Genomic DNA, 11,914 nt, shown 5'->3' on the forward strand with positions numbered 1-11,914 from the left:
AGAAGAGTATTTCGGAGTTTTATCTTTTTTTTGGTAGTGAGGTTGAACAAGTGAGAATGTAACCCCTGCTTCCAAACCTGCAAAGTTCAGCACATAGGGCCAAATTTTCAGGTGTCCTTAGCTAAAACAAAGTATCTGACTTTATAGTTGGATACTCATCAATAATCAGGGAATTATGGTGGTTGCCTATCTGTAGATGTACCTAGGTATGAAATGTTAGTCTTAAAAAATAAATAGATAAATAAAAAGGTGGCTTCATATGTAGAAGTATTTCGTATCTAGAGAGAGAATTCTCAGATCCTTAAAGCAGACTTTGGACACTGTAAGTGATGGTGCAGTTGTCATTTTGCCATTTGGAAACGATGGAAGCTTCACAACCTCAGCTAGTGAAATGCTTGTGTTACAGTGAAGTCAACAGTAGGAGAGTTACACAGCCAGGAGTCCACTATGTATACGTAGGTAGTGAGTACCATTTAACTTCACATACCAATGATGAAGACTACTATGTATGCATATTTTTAGAGAGTGTGCCATAGTACTTCCTATTTTTATACCAGGCGTCTGAAGTGCATGAGGAGGGAACTGAATATTTAAATCACTGTTATAAGAGGAAAAAAAAAAAAAAAAAGAAGAAAGATTTGTATGGATTATATTACTGTCGTATGGATTTGCCTTAGTTGTGCAGACTAACCAAATACAGTTTTAACACTCCATCAACGTGAGGGCTGTTGCTTTTGCTGTGCCTCATGTCACCAGAGCATGGAGTGCAGAGTAGCTAAGAGTACTGCTGCTCTATGTATGTTTTGATCCAGCTGTGCTGCCTGCCATTGCTGGTAGAAAGGAGGAATCAGAGGGAGTCATAGAGACAAAGAAACTCTCTGAAGACCAGTGTTTTAAAGGACAAGCTTATTTTTCTAAAGTGTGCTACAGTGCTAGGAGAGGCAGTTTTTATCAGGGTGATGACAGTCTAAGAGAGTGTTGTTATCAGTACAGCCAGTGGCTGCACTGAGAGGATAGTATTCGCCACAAAGGATGTGTGGGTGCGAACGACTGGTCTCTTGCTGCAAGTTTATTGTAGTTTTACTCTCCTCGATGAATGTTAGAGGCGTATGTGTTCAATGGAAGGGTACAGGGCTGCTGTTAAAAACTGTACTCACTTGAGTAGTCCTGAGTCACACAAAGGATTGCTCAGTAAGGATTATTCACCTGTATAAGAGATCTGATACATAGGTTTTCTTTTATACTTGTAAAACAACACAAATTAAAATGTTGAAACACTTCCTTAAGTTGTGTTGGTATTAGTTCTTAGTCCTCTGCTTTCAGAAGTCCAAGGTAAAGGTTATACAGCATACTGTCATCTGTTACCACACAGGAGAAGAAATGTTTTCAAGCAGACCCGACAGGAGAATAATCTGCGATTGATTTGGGAGTTCCTTACCTCCAACCAGTCGCGCTTCCAATGCCGTTTAGCTGGCTGGGGTCTCAGCAGAAGCTTTTGTAGGAGGCAGTTTCTGAGACCAGTGTCTCAGAACAAGATCAGTACAGATTATGTATTGTCAGGATGAGAATATTGAGTAGGTTTACATTGGAATCAGAAAGAAACCATTACCTTATACAGGGTCTTTCAACTTTTTTCTGCACCCTTGTTTCACGCTCCTCTGCATTTACCATGTTCTTGTCTCCGACCTCAGGCATAGCCAGCAAAATCTATTGTGGAGGCACAGGAATGCATAAAAACTTTGTAGCACATTTAAGTGTTTATAAATATGTGCATTTTATAAATATGGGTGTTAAGTAGACACATTGTAACAAATTGTAATGTGTGCACATGGCTTAAATGAGGAGCAGTGAGAAAGGAATGTAGAAGGCCTGGCAGTGATGGGCGCCACTATCTGCCAGCAAGAGCTGCACTCCCTAAAACATAGAAAGTAATGAATTCTTTCTTACAGACATTGTTTTTATTCTCAAAGGATGATTTTTAAATGAGTATCCAGCATATATATTTTTTTAATCAAATGTAGATTAAAACCCCAATGAAAAATTTCAGATTTAGGCACAATGTTGATAACTTCTGTTTTCAACGTAGTTTCTTAAGGAAAAGCATATGTGACCACAGTGTTTCTCTGTCAGCGCTGTTCTCCTCAAAACATATCAAACTCACTGGACACATTGAAACTAAATTTTCCTGAGGGCAGCTATCTGAGGAAGTAAAGCCAGTTTATACAAACTTTGTGAATACTATCACCTTCAGGGGGAAAAGATGGGAACTGATAAAACGATCCTACTGATAAGAAATTTTCAGCATGAGCTATCTCCTTGGACCTTGCTGACCACTTAGCAAGCCAAGCAATCGGCACATTTTAGGTGTTGTAAACCCGTGTATCATCAGCGATCCACATATCTGCTACCTCTTGCCCTTAGCGTGAAAAAGGACTAAAAGTTGTGGGGGTGAAGAGATGCAGAGGGAAAGAGGAGGAGGAGGAGGACATCATAAAGTCATGGGAGGTAATAGGAGTCACTTCGGTTGCAAGGATGCAGTATGGACTCTACAGGAAATCATACTTCCTGTATTGTTCCATTGATTGCAGAACAACTCATTTAAAGTAAGTTTCTAATCAGTCTAATAAAAGACAGGGTTTAGTTAGGCTTGACAAATGCATGACAATTAAAATGAACCCTTTATTAAAAAGATTGATAATTTGCAAGCCAATCTGGTGACATTTGCAGCCTGACTCAGAATTGGTGAATACTTGGGGTTGGTAAACTGTAATTTAATTTTCTAAAAAAATAATTTTATTTTTTTTTTAATTCCCCAGTAGTTCTTATATTTTTTCCTATAGCAAATGATAATACCTAAACCAATAAACCATTCTCTATTACTTCCTGCCTATTTGAAGGGCTTACGTACCAAAGAAAATGTGATTTTCAATTGAGATATTTGCAAGCCAAACATCATAGTGGATATATATAATCCTGTATTTTAAAACGCAGTTGAGGTGACTGCCTCCAGTCCCTCAGGAATTATCACAGAAACATGAATATATAGTAATTTGGCAGAGATGGTAAGTTTGATTCACTGGAGACAGAAGACTTGAAAAGTAAGAGGTGTTAAAGAACATGTAATTCTTACTGACCAAGGAAGATGATTATAACAAAACTGTTAGGTCTCTTGGCTTCACCCCAAAAGTAAAGTCGGAATGAAAGGTAAGCGTGTGCTTGAAAATGACAATGTGAAGTTTGCTGAAGCTCTCCCTTGAATAACCAACAACTTCATATCCTGGAAAAGAAAAGCAGTTTCATCCTCTTCTGGATTTCTCAGTCATAAGGAAAATCTCTTGCCACCGAAATTCAGTTTTACAGAAAGAGGTGTCTGTATTCAGGGATGAAAGTTTTGCCTCTCAGATGTGAAATTCAGATATGAATGCTGCTGCGTGTAAAGGCTTCTAATCACAGACTGGCATTAATGGGTAAACACATCTAAGCAGGGGATGGATGCTAATTAATTGGATGTTGCTTACTGAGATTCTTCTGGAATAACATCATAGTTGTAACATTTTGGCCCTGAAGGTGAAAACTGATTTAATGATTTAGAAACAGCCTCTTAAGCACATGTTCTGTGCCTTCATGTTCTTAATTGCTTAAGTTCCTATCTTGACAGAGCAAACAAAGTGGCAGGGAATAAACGTTACAGATATTAACTTCTGAAAATTCTTTCATCGGGTATTCTTTTCATCTGATTAACGTGCCCTGTCAGTACAGAGCTTTAATCAGCCACAGATACTTACAGGAAAATGATCAGGGACGGATTCAGATGGAGAGCACTGCCAGAAGTAGTCAAGGTGAAGATTAATTGATATCTGGCTTCTAGAGTGGGAGCTAAATACCAAACCAGCAGCACAGCACCTTACAGGCGAGGTGCCAGCGTTGCATTTTATTGTGTTTGTGTGGATTTGCAGTTCTTGTAAATCAGTGTTGTAGTAAGATGTGCATTAAACGCAGCAGATAGCAGACGAGGGAGGCGCTTGCCATTGCTTTAGTTTTGCAGTTGGTGGCCCTCATAACACCGGTTACGTTCTTTAGAGCACGTGTCCAAGCTAATCTTCCTTCATCTCTGCTGCGTCGTGGTGGTTGTTTTAAATAGAAATGGAGAAACAAGGGACAGTGAAACACTCAGATGCATTTTCCAGTGTTTTTGTGTTTGTGGATTATGGATGGGCCTCCTCCCCCACCCTCCCTTTTCTTCTTATTTTTTAAGCAATGAGGAGAAAAAAGACCAAACGTGAGAAAAATAAATATTTTATGAGAATAAAAAAATGTCTTTGCAAACCTACAGAAATGTATGGGGCAACTCAGAAACATGTGCACCAAGATTTATCCACTGGTGTTCTCTCAGGTGCATGGCGCAAATCCCAGAGAGGAGTCCAGGTAGAGCCAGGCAGTGTACCCACCCTCAGAAACTGAGAGGGTCTCCCTGACCTAGACATAGCTTCATTTTTTAAAATTTTATCTTTCTTTGTAGTTTGACATTTAATACCAGCATAGTCTTAATTATGTACACCGCGTTGCAGTACGCACATTGGTTTTGATTCTGCATCTCAGCACAAATAGGTAATTTCCGTGCTAATGGTCAGAACAGAAATATTTCCACTGACGCAATAGATGCAGTTTGCTCAGCTGAGTCCACCTTCCTTATGCATGTAAAGAAAAACAACGACCTGTGCAATACCTCAGAGACTTTGTAACAGCATGTGGTAGCTGGCTGGTTCCTGCTTGGGTCATGTTTTCTTCATCAGCTGACAAGATGTGATGCCCTGAAAAATCAGTGTCTGTTCTTTACGGAGAGATAAAATATTATTGATTGGAGAAACCTAAGGGCTTGCACATGCTAAGTCTTATTCATGGCGATTTGGCTTTGTACACTGGAAATTAACCAAACGACTTTCCAGTAAGAGGAAAGCAAAAACATTGCAGGGGAGATGGGTTATCAGTTGGGAACAGGCAAGGAATGCAAGAAGTTAAAAATTACCTCTGTCTCGCCATAAAATATGAACCTCAGTAATGATGTTGATGTTGTGCCATAAAGATTGATAGTAAGGCAAATTCAGGGAAGGCTAAAGAGTGTGGTGCCATTAACTTATCAAACGACTCAACTGCCAATTACACCTGACTCTTCAGCGTAATTCGCCATTGGTACAAAATGAAATGGAAGCCACCAAGGGCCCCAAGCAGGAATCCATTAGCAAACACCTATAAATCACTTGTCCTGTAGCAATCACGGGCTTACGTGTTTGAGCTGCTATCTTAATAAACCATACATCACTGTTCTTTCCAGGGTATAACAGCAAATGAGCAGTTGTCTCATCAAGAAAGAAAAGAAAAAGAAAAAAAAAAAACTGGCAAGGGAAAGGGAAGATTTACTCATGGAAGACCTAAAATTAAAAAACACAAACTGTCTATGGTTTTATGCGTATCACTCATTCACAAGAAATTCCAGTGTACTAGAAAACTAAATGCAATTTTAGAGTGTGTAAGAGCATATTTGTATGGGAAAAAAAATATTGGCAAAGGACTGGAGTATGATTTGGCAGACCCTCCCTGTCAGGCAGCAAAAGTCTCAGTGAGGTGGGGTTGTGTCCCAGAATACAGAAGGAAGTGTCGTAGGTCACTATAATTAGCAGTGGAAAGCTCTGATTTTGATCGAGGTGGACACAGTTCCTTTAACTTTGGCAGAAAACTATGTGAGGGAAGGATCTCTAAACCCAGCTGAGAAAGAACTGAGGTACCTCCAGCCTATCCCTACTCCCATGAAAGCCTGAGCAATGGAAATAGCAGCATACCATTAAGCCATCAAACCTTGTATTAAAAGTTCATAAAAGCAATAATGAGAATGAATAAATAATATTGTGGAAATTGTATTCCCCAATCTAATCCACTCAATTTCATTTCATTTTTAATGGCATTTTTTTCTGGAAGTGCTAAAAATGTATTACAGGAGGGAGGTATGTGTGTATGTATAAAGTACTGTAAACAGTCTTGCAACAGGAGGCTTCAGTAGCTATCAATCCAATGGTAATTCAGCCTGGAAGAAAGTCATCCCAGTTCAAAATCCAGGTTGTGTGTCATTTGTGTCTTCATTAAGTTTGCCAAAGAGATGGACGGATGCCTCCGAGCTTCTCTTGAGTGTAACTTAAGGCAGGTAGGGCTTCGCAAGCTACTTTCAGACAAGTGTCAAAGTTATCAGGGCAAATCCAGAAGCTTCATCATGACAAATGAGCAAAGGGGAACATATAAATCCAGTGACTGTGTGGCCGGAGCAGTGTAATTCTATAATAAGAGGCAATTTAAATATGATTTAGCAGCATAGAGGCTTCTTGCTGAGTCTTGGCACAGGGATGAGCCACATTTTAGTAATCTAGCTGAAGGATAACTTTTAAGCAAAGGCTTTACGCAAAAGCCTATCCCTTAGTGCCACAGTTCATTGTGTCGTGTTATCTTACTTAGACATGTGCATTAAACATGACATCGTCCTCCAGTGTTCCCCCTACTGATATTACTGAAAGCTAACAATCCTCGGTACAAACAGGACTGAGCCACAGGCTGTATCTGTCAGGTGTCTGGCCGTGGACAGGCGTCTGCTAACTGAACTGGATCACTCTGTCACCCCCGTGCTGAAGACTGGCAGAGAGAAACATCAGCAAAAAGCTGTCACAGGACTCATTTGGGATTTTATAAGACAAACTGCAGCGATGTAAAGTAATATAGAGCTGTGGAGTTAGGGCGAAGGCACTCCGGTGCTCACACCTGGGTAGCTGTTCCTGTGCATGAACGGGGATACTGGAATGCTTCTGTGGCTGCGTAGCCACAGGACATTGATGTCATTTTTTCCACTGCTGTAACACAGACACTAAAACACCCAGACGGCCAACAGATGAAGCTGTATCAGGGCACGGTGCAGGTTGAGCTTAGACCTGGGATTACAGATCCTTCCGTGAAGTGATGGTTTTTGTGTGCACGTGTGCGTGCTCCCAGGCTGCCTCCCTGGGTGGTATCATAACACGCAGGCAGCCAAGTCACAGATCCAACTCTAGCCACTGTGCAGATGCAGTAAAAAGACAGACTCATTTTCAAAAATTGTTTTCCCAAGTCAAAGATGAGAGACAGGTGACAGATGTGGAGCAAGAGGGAAACCCTAGCCCAAGGCAGCTTGCCTCTCTTCAGCACCAGAAGGCTTGTGATGAGTCACGGCTGATAGATTTTTCCGATCCATCAGGGAGCACACAGCAGCAAAAGTCAGCAGTGGGCCATGTGAGCGGGAGCTGGGATCCTGAGGGAAACAGTGAGGAAGTGGCATTTGTAGTGAAAATAGGAAAAAAAAGCTGTTGTCTAGAGACTGTAGGCTGTGATGGCCAGTGAATCGATGCTGTGCTGATATTTTACCTAAGTTTCACACCAGTGACTTTCATTCTTGTTTCTGACTTGCTATCCCCTAAAAAATTTCCCCGTGGAAGTGCTGATCCCTGAATGGTAAATTAACATTTAATACAAAAAGTAAACTTACTTTTACTGACAGCGGGCTTGTTTTCTTCCTCAGCTTTTACAGGTCTTTTAGAAAAATTTCACAGACTCCCCACTGTCTTTAGGAGTGCTGCGTGTAGCCTAACGAATGAAAACGCGCCCAAACCGACACCTAAGGAAAACCTGCCCTGTCCCTTCCCACTGCCCACCACCCTGCGTGCTACACCAGCATCCTGTGGGGAGCGGAACATCAAGGTCTCTCCCCAGACAAAAGCACGGGCAATTCACTGCCAGGCTCGGTCCAGGGACTGCTGCAAAAGGCAATACGTGCAGACACATGCAGATCTCACTCCCCGATGCCTGGCCCAGCCCACTAACACCATCCGAGCAGACCTCTCCTGTCATGTGTTCTTAAATGGACTCCTCTTCGCACAGCACTGTCTCAGTCATGAGCTACTAACACACAGCTATAGCGGGCCGTGAGGCACCTCACGCTTCTAATTGTGGAAGTGGTGATGTAAACATGAGTCGGGAGTGATACGGTTCCAGTGGCTCCTATTTGGAAGCACGGAGGTGGGCTAATTGATTTCATAGCACTACTTGACTGAAAGGACCCTACTTAATGCCAGAGCTGCACAAGGGTCAATTATCAGCCTGTATAATGTAGAAGCCCATTCAAAGTAAATAGCAAATGACAAACAGGTCATCATACACGCCACCAAGAGGCTGGTTCTGAAGCAATGATTACTTTTCCAGAAATTTTCCGGTCCGGTCTTTACATTTGCAAAGGACCTCTGGAGGTCCTTTCCCAGGCTGTGATCGTGAGCTGCTAATTAGAAATGGGATTTGACGCGCCAGCACTGAAAGAGAGATGTCGGGCGGGGGGGCGGGGGGGAAGTAGGAAAGAGATTTTGAACAGGGATGCGACAGAGAAGGGGAGGCGAGGGCAGGTGCCTGCGCTGGGAAGGTCTGGGGCAGAAAGGGCAGGTCTCCTCCGGCAGCCTCAGCCGAGCCGCACCCCCAGGAGCGACGCGGGGTCCCGGCGCCGCTGCTCGCCCCGGGCCGGTGGGTGCTGCCCGGCGGGTGGCAGTGGCGAGCCGCGCTGCCGCAGCACCAGCCACCCCACCCCGGGCGGCCACCGGGTCCCCGCCACCTACCGCTCCTCCGGGGACGTTTCTGTTTGCTAGGTCTGGCTTGAAAGGTTTCTAGGCGATGCGCGGTAAGGGCATAGGAGAAAACTGCCCTCCCTCTCGCACCTGTCGAGATGTTTTCTTGAGCGGAGAATTGCTGGTCAACAGCGAAGTCCCTCTCTCCAGGCAGAGAGGAGTTACACCGGCATATCACAGGCACGTGTAAAGGTGGTGGAGCTGAAGCTGTAAGACGAAAAGTCTAGCTACAGAGGGAGAAGGAAATAGTCATCCATGTGCTAGTTGTGTTCCAGTCCCAGAGCCAGGCTAGCAGATCATAAAGCCTGGTGGTACCCTGCCGAAAGCCTACAAGTTGGGCTCCTCTCCCTCAGCCCCACACAAAGCCAGGCTATTTTGGCCTCTTCCTTTATGCATGGGAGGTTGTGCTATCCTAACTTTACTCCAGCTCTACCTGGAAACTACCACCAGCTTAATATAATACAATTTCTACCTGTACTTAGACAGGGAACATCTCTGCTGGTGGCTCTTCCTTCCAATAAGACAGCCGTGCACAGCCATTCTGGCCTGTTTTGTGCTAGCGCTGTTTGACCTCAAGCCAAGACCGGTATGGCCAATAGCATGCGGATCACGCATAGATTATTTTGACTCCAGCACGTGGGTCTCTCATGATCATTGCAAAAGGCGGTGGGAGGAACTACCGGAGCAGGGAGCTACATTGAGGGCTATAGTGTAAAACAAAGACATAGAAGAATCTGTCAGTCTCACTGGCATTTTTTTCCCTGCCTCACTTCTATAGGCTTTTTTGCCCTCATTGCAGCATGGAATGATTTCTCTTTTAAACGGAACAGAAAGAGCAGAAGTGTCAGATTCTGTCATTCCTCTGAGTGAGGGCAAGTGCCCGCAGTGACAGCCCCAGGCTGTGTGCGAAGGCAGTCCCTTCAGGAAAGACGGCTTGACAAGTCTCTTGTTCGCTTCTTCCTCTTTGGAGTAGAATCAAGGGAAGGTTGATAAACAAGGATTGCACAACATTCAAAATAAAGATTTCAGCCTACAAAATGTAAGATGTTAATCGAGGTCTCTCCTTGGCTTTTCTCTGGCTGCATGGGAATGGGCTCAGCAATCTCAGCTCAGCAACACCCTCAGCAATGCAGCAGCTGGGGCTCTTTCCCTCTGTTCTTCTTATCACTCTCTCTTTTGGGGTTTATACACGCAGAATTTTGCATTGTCCCTTTTAGGTGCCAGGTATGAAACCCCTGGGCCTATTGCAACCGTCCGGCATTACATTTGTGCAGGAATACACAATACTATTGCACAGAGCAGGAGAGGAACTAAATTAATTCCTAAGCAAGGGGGTAAAATCACTGCGAGGAAGTGCAGAACCCCGACACCTGCATACTTTTGCAAAACTGCCATGCCGCAAAAGGATCACTGTTCACTGAACTTTTCAGCACAAAGAAGGATGAAAAAAGCTGCATGTAATCAGCTAGCTTGAAAGAAATATTAGAAACAGAATGAGATAGTGTTTAATTTTTTCCATACTCCAGTTTTACGCACTCCTAATTAATTAATACACAGCTGCCAACATTGCCTTTTCTTTTACAGGATGCTTTTTGTAAATTAGACCAACGTACAAAACCTGCAAGTAATATCATAGCGATGATATTTCACTGATTCAGAAGGTGCGAGCACCAGAATTAAATCAGGGGTGACGCGTGGGTGGTTTCGGTGACAGTTCTACTCACACCTGTGACTTGCAGGGACCAGGCCAAGTTTGCTGTACGTTGTCCCGTCACTTTTGAAACGAATGGTAAAACTCACAAACACCAGGGAGCACCAGAACTCACCAGCTGCGGAAGGGCCCAGCACCTCTGCCCTTGAGTTCGGGCCGTGAGATCGGCTCTGTACCTTTGGTAATTGCTAGCCTGGGAGCAGCTGAAATATATTCTGTTTCACGGCCTGTATTCAGGCTGTTAAGACCACGTCAGACTTTGTGACTGCTGTGACCGATCTAAGATCAGCCCCTGCTGGGTTTGTGGCCTGCCAGAAACCTCCGGAGCCAGTAAATCCGTGTTTCAGTGGCTCTGGTGCCTGAGGAGCCTCCAGGCGAGGCAGGGCTGCCAAAGCTCAGAGCATCCTGGGTGCCGACACTTGCTCGCCCCAGAGAAGCCGTAAGTAACTTAGCCTGAACTCAGGGGAAGAAAAAGGCAGCGAGAGCACTGACATTTCTGGGCAGGGAGAACAGGCTCGTCTTCACAGCAAGAACAGACATCCACATACCAGAACTGCTCCCCTCCTTTCCTTCCCCAACCACTCTAGCTGTTCAGCTCCCAAAGGCTACCTCCATAAACAGAAATATGGGGGACCAGACCCTCTGCTGACATCCATTTGGGAGGGCCATCAAAGCGACTGATACCACGTGAGGGCCTGGCCCACCACAGAGTCGGCCAGATGAGGCTGCTGCAACCCCCGTTGAACAGGTTCTGAAGCCTTCATTCCGGTTTTCAGTTGCTGAAGCTTGTGGGGTTTCTGTGGAGGAAGGTGATTAAACCACTGCCAGTCCTGCCCATGTGAGGAGGTGAAGGACTGCTGTTTGGCCCTGAGCTATGTTTGAGCTGTTACTTCTATACGTCTCAAGAAGGGATAACAATGCAGCAGTCACCTCTATCATTCATATAGCTGTGTTTGTCTATTTGCCTCAGAAAAAACGTAGAAATGTACGAATTTGTTTCTGCAATGGATCTTTGTTCAAGCCCCAGATGTGTCACCTTATGGAGGCCATATTACAGGAGACATTTAAAGAAGGCCATCGTATGTTGGCAGTAGAGGCAGTAAGAGAGCCGCCAGCCAGAACACAGGTATTGATCCAACTGCCCTCGTCCTCATTTTTACATTGTGATCAAATATCTCATCACTGCCAGAATCAGGCCCTAAGAAAGCTTGTTTCTAAGTGAATCTGGAGTAAGGTAGGCAGCGCTGAGTCTCTTCTCTGTCGGCCGTGAGTCACACAGGTTTTATCTGGGGGGAGATCTGTGTTTCTGTGGTGCAGTGGGTGCAACACACAGGACACCGAGCCACTGGGAGGTGTGTCTGGACACCTTGCACCTCCCTAGGGCCTGCACCTTGCTGAAGGATGGTCCCTCTTCATCCCAAAGCTTCCTCTAAACTGCCATTTTGCACTCCTTATTGCAGGCTTGGGAGCTGTGATACCACAGAGGCAAAACATTCAGAAATCATTAAATTCCCTTAATTTT

This window comes from Rissa tridactyla, chromosome 1 (assembly GCF_028500815.1).
Source record: "Rissa tridactyla isolate bRisTri1 chromosome 1, bRisTri1.patW.cur.20221130, whole genome shotgun sequence".
NCBI classification, from domain to species: domain Eukaryota; kingdom Metazoa; phylum Chordata; class Aves; order Charadriiformes; family Laridae; genus Rissa; species Rissa tridactyla.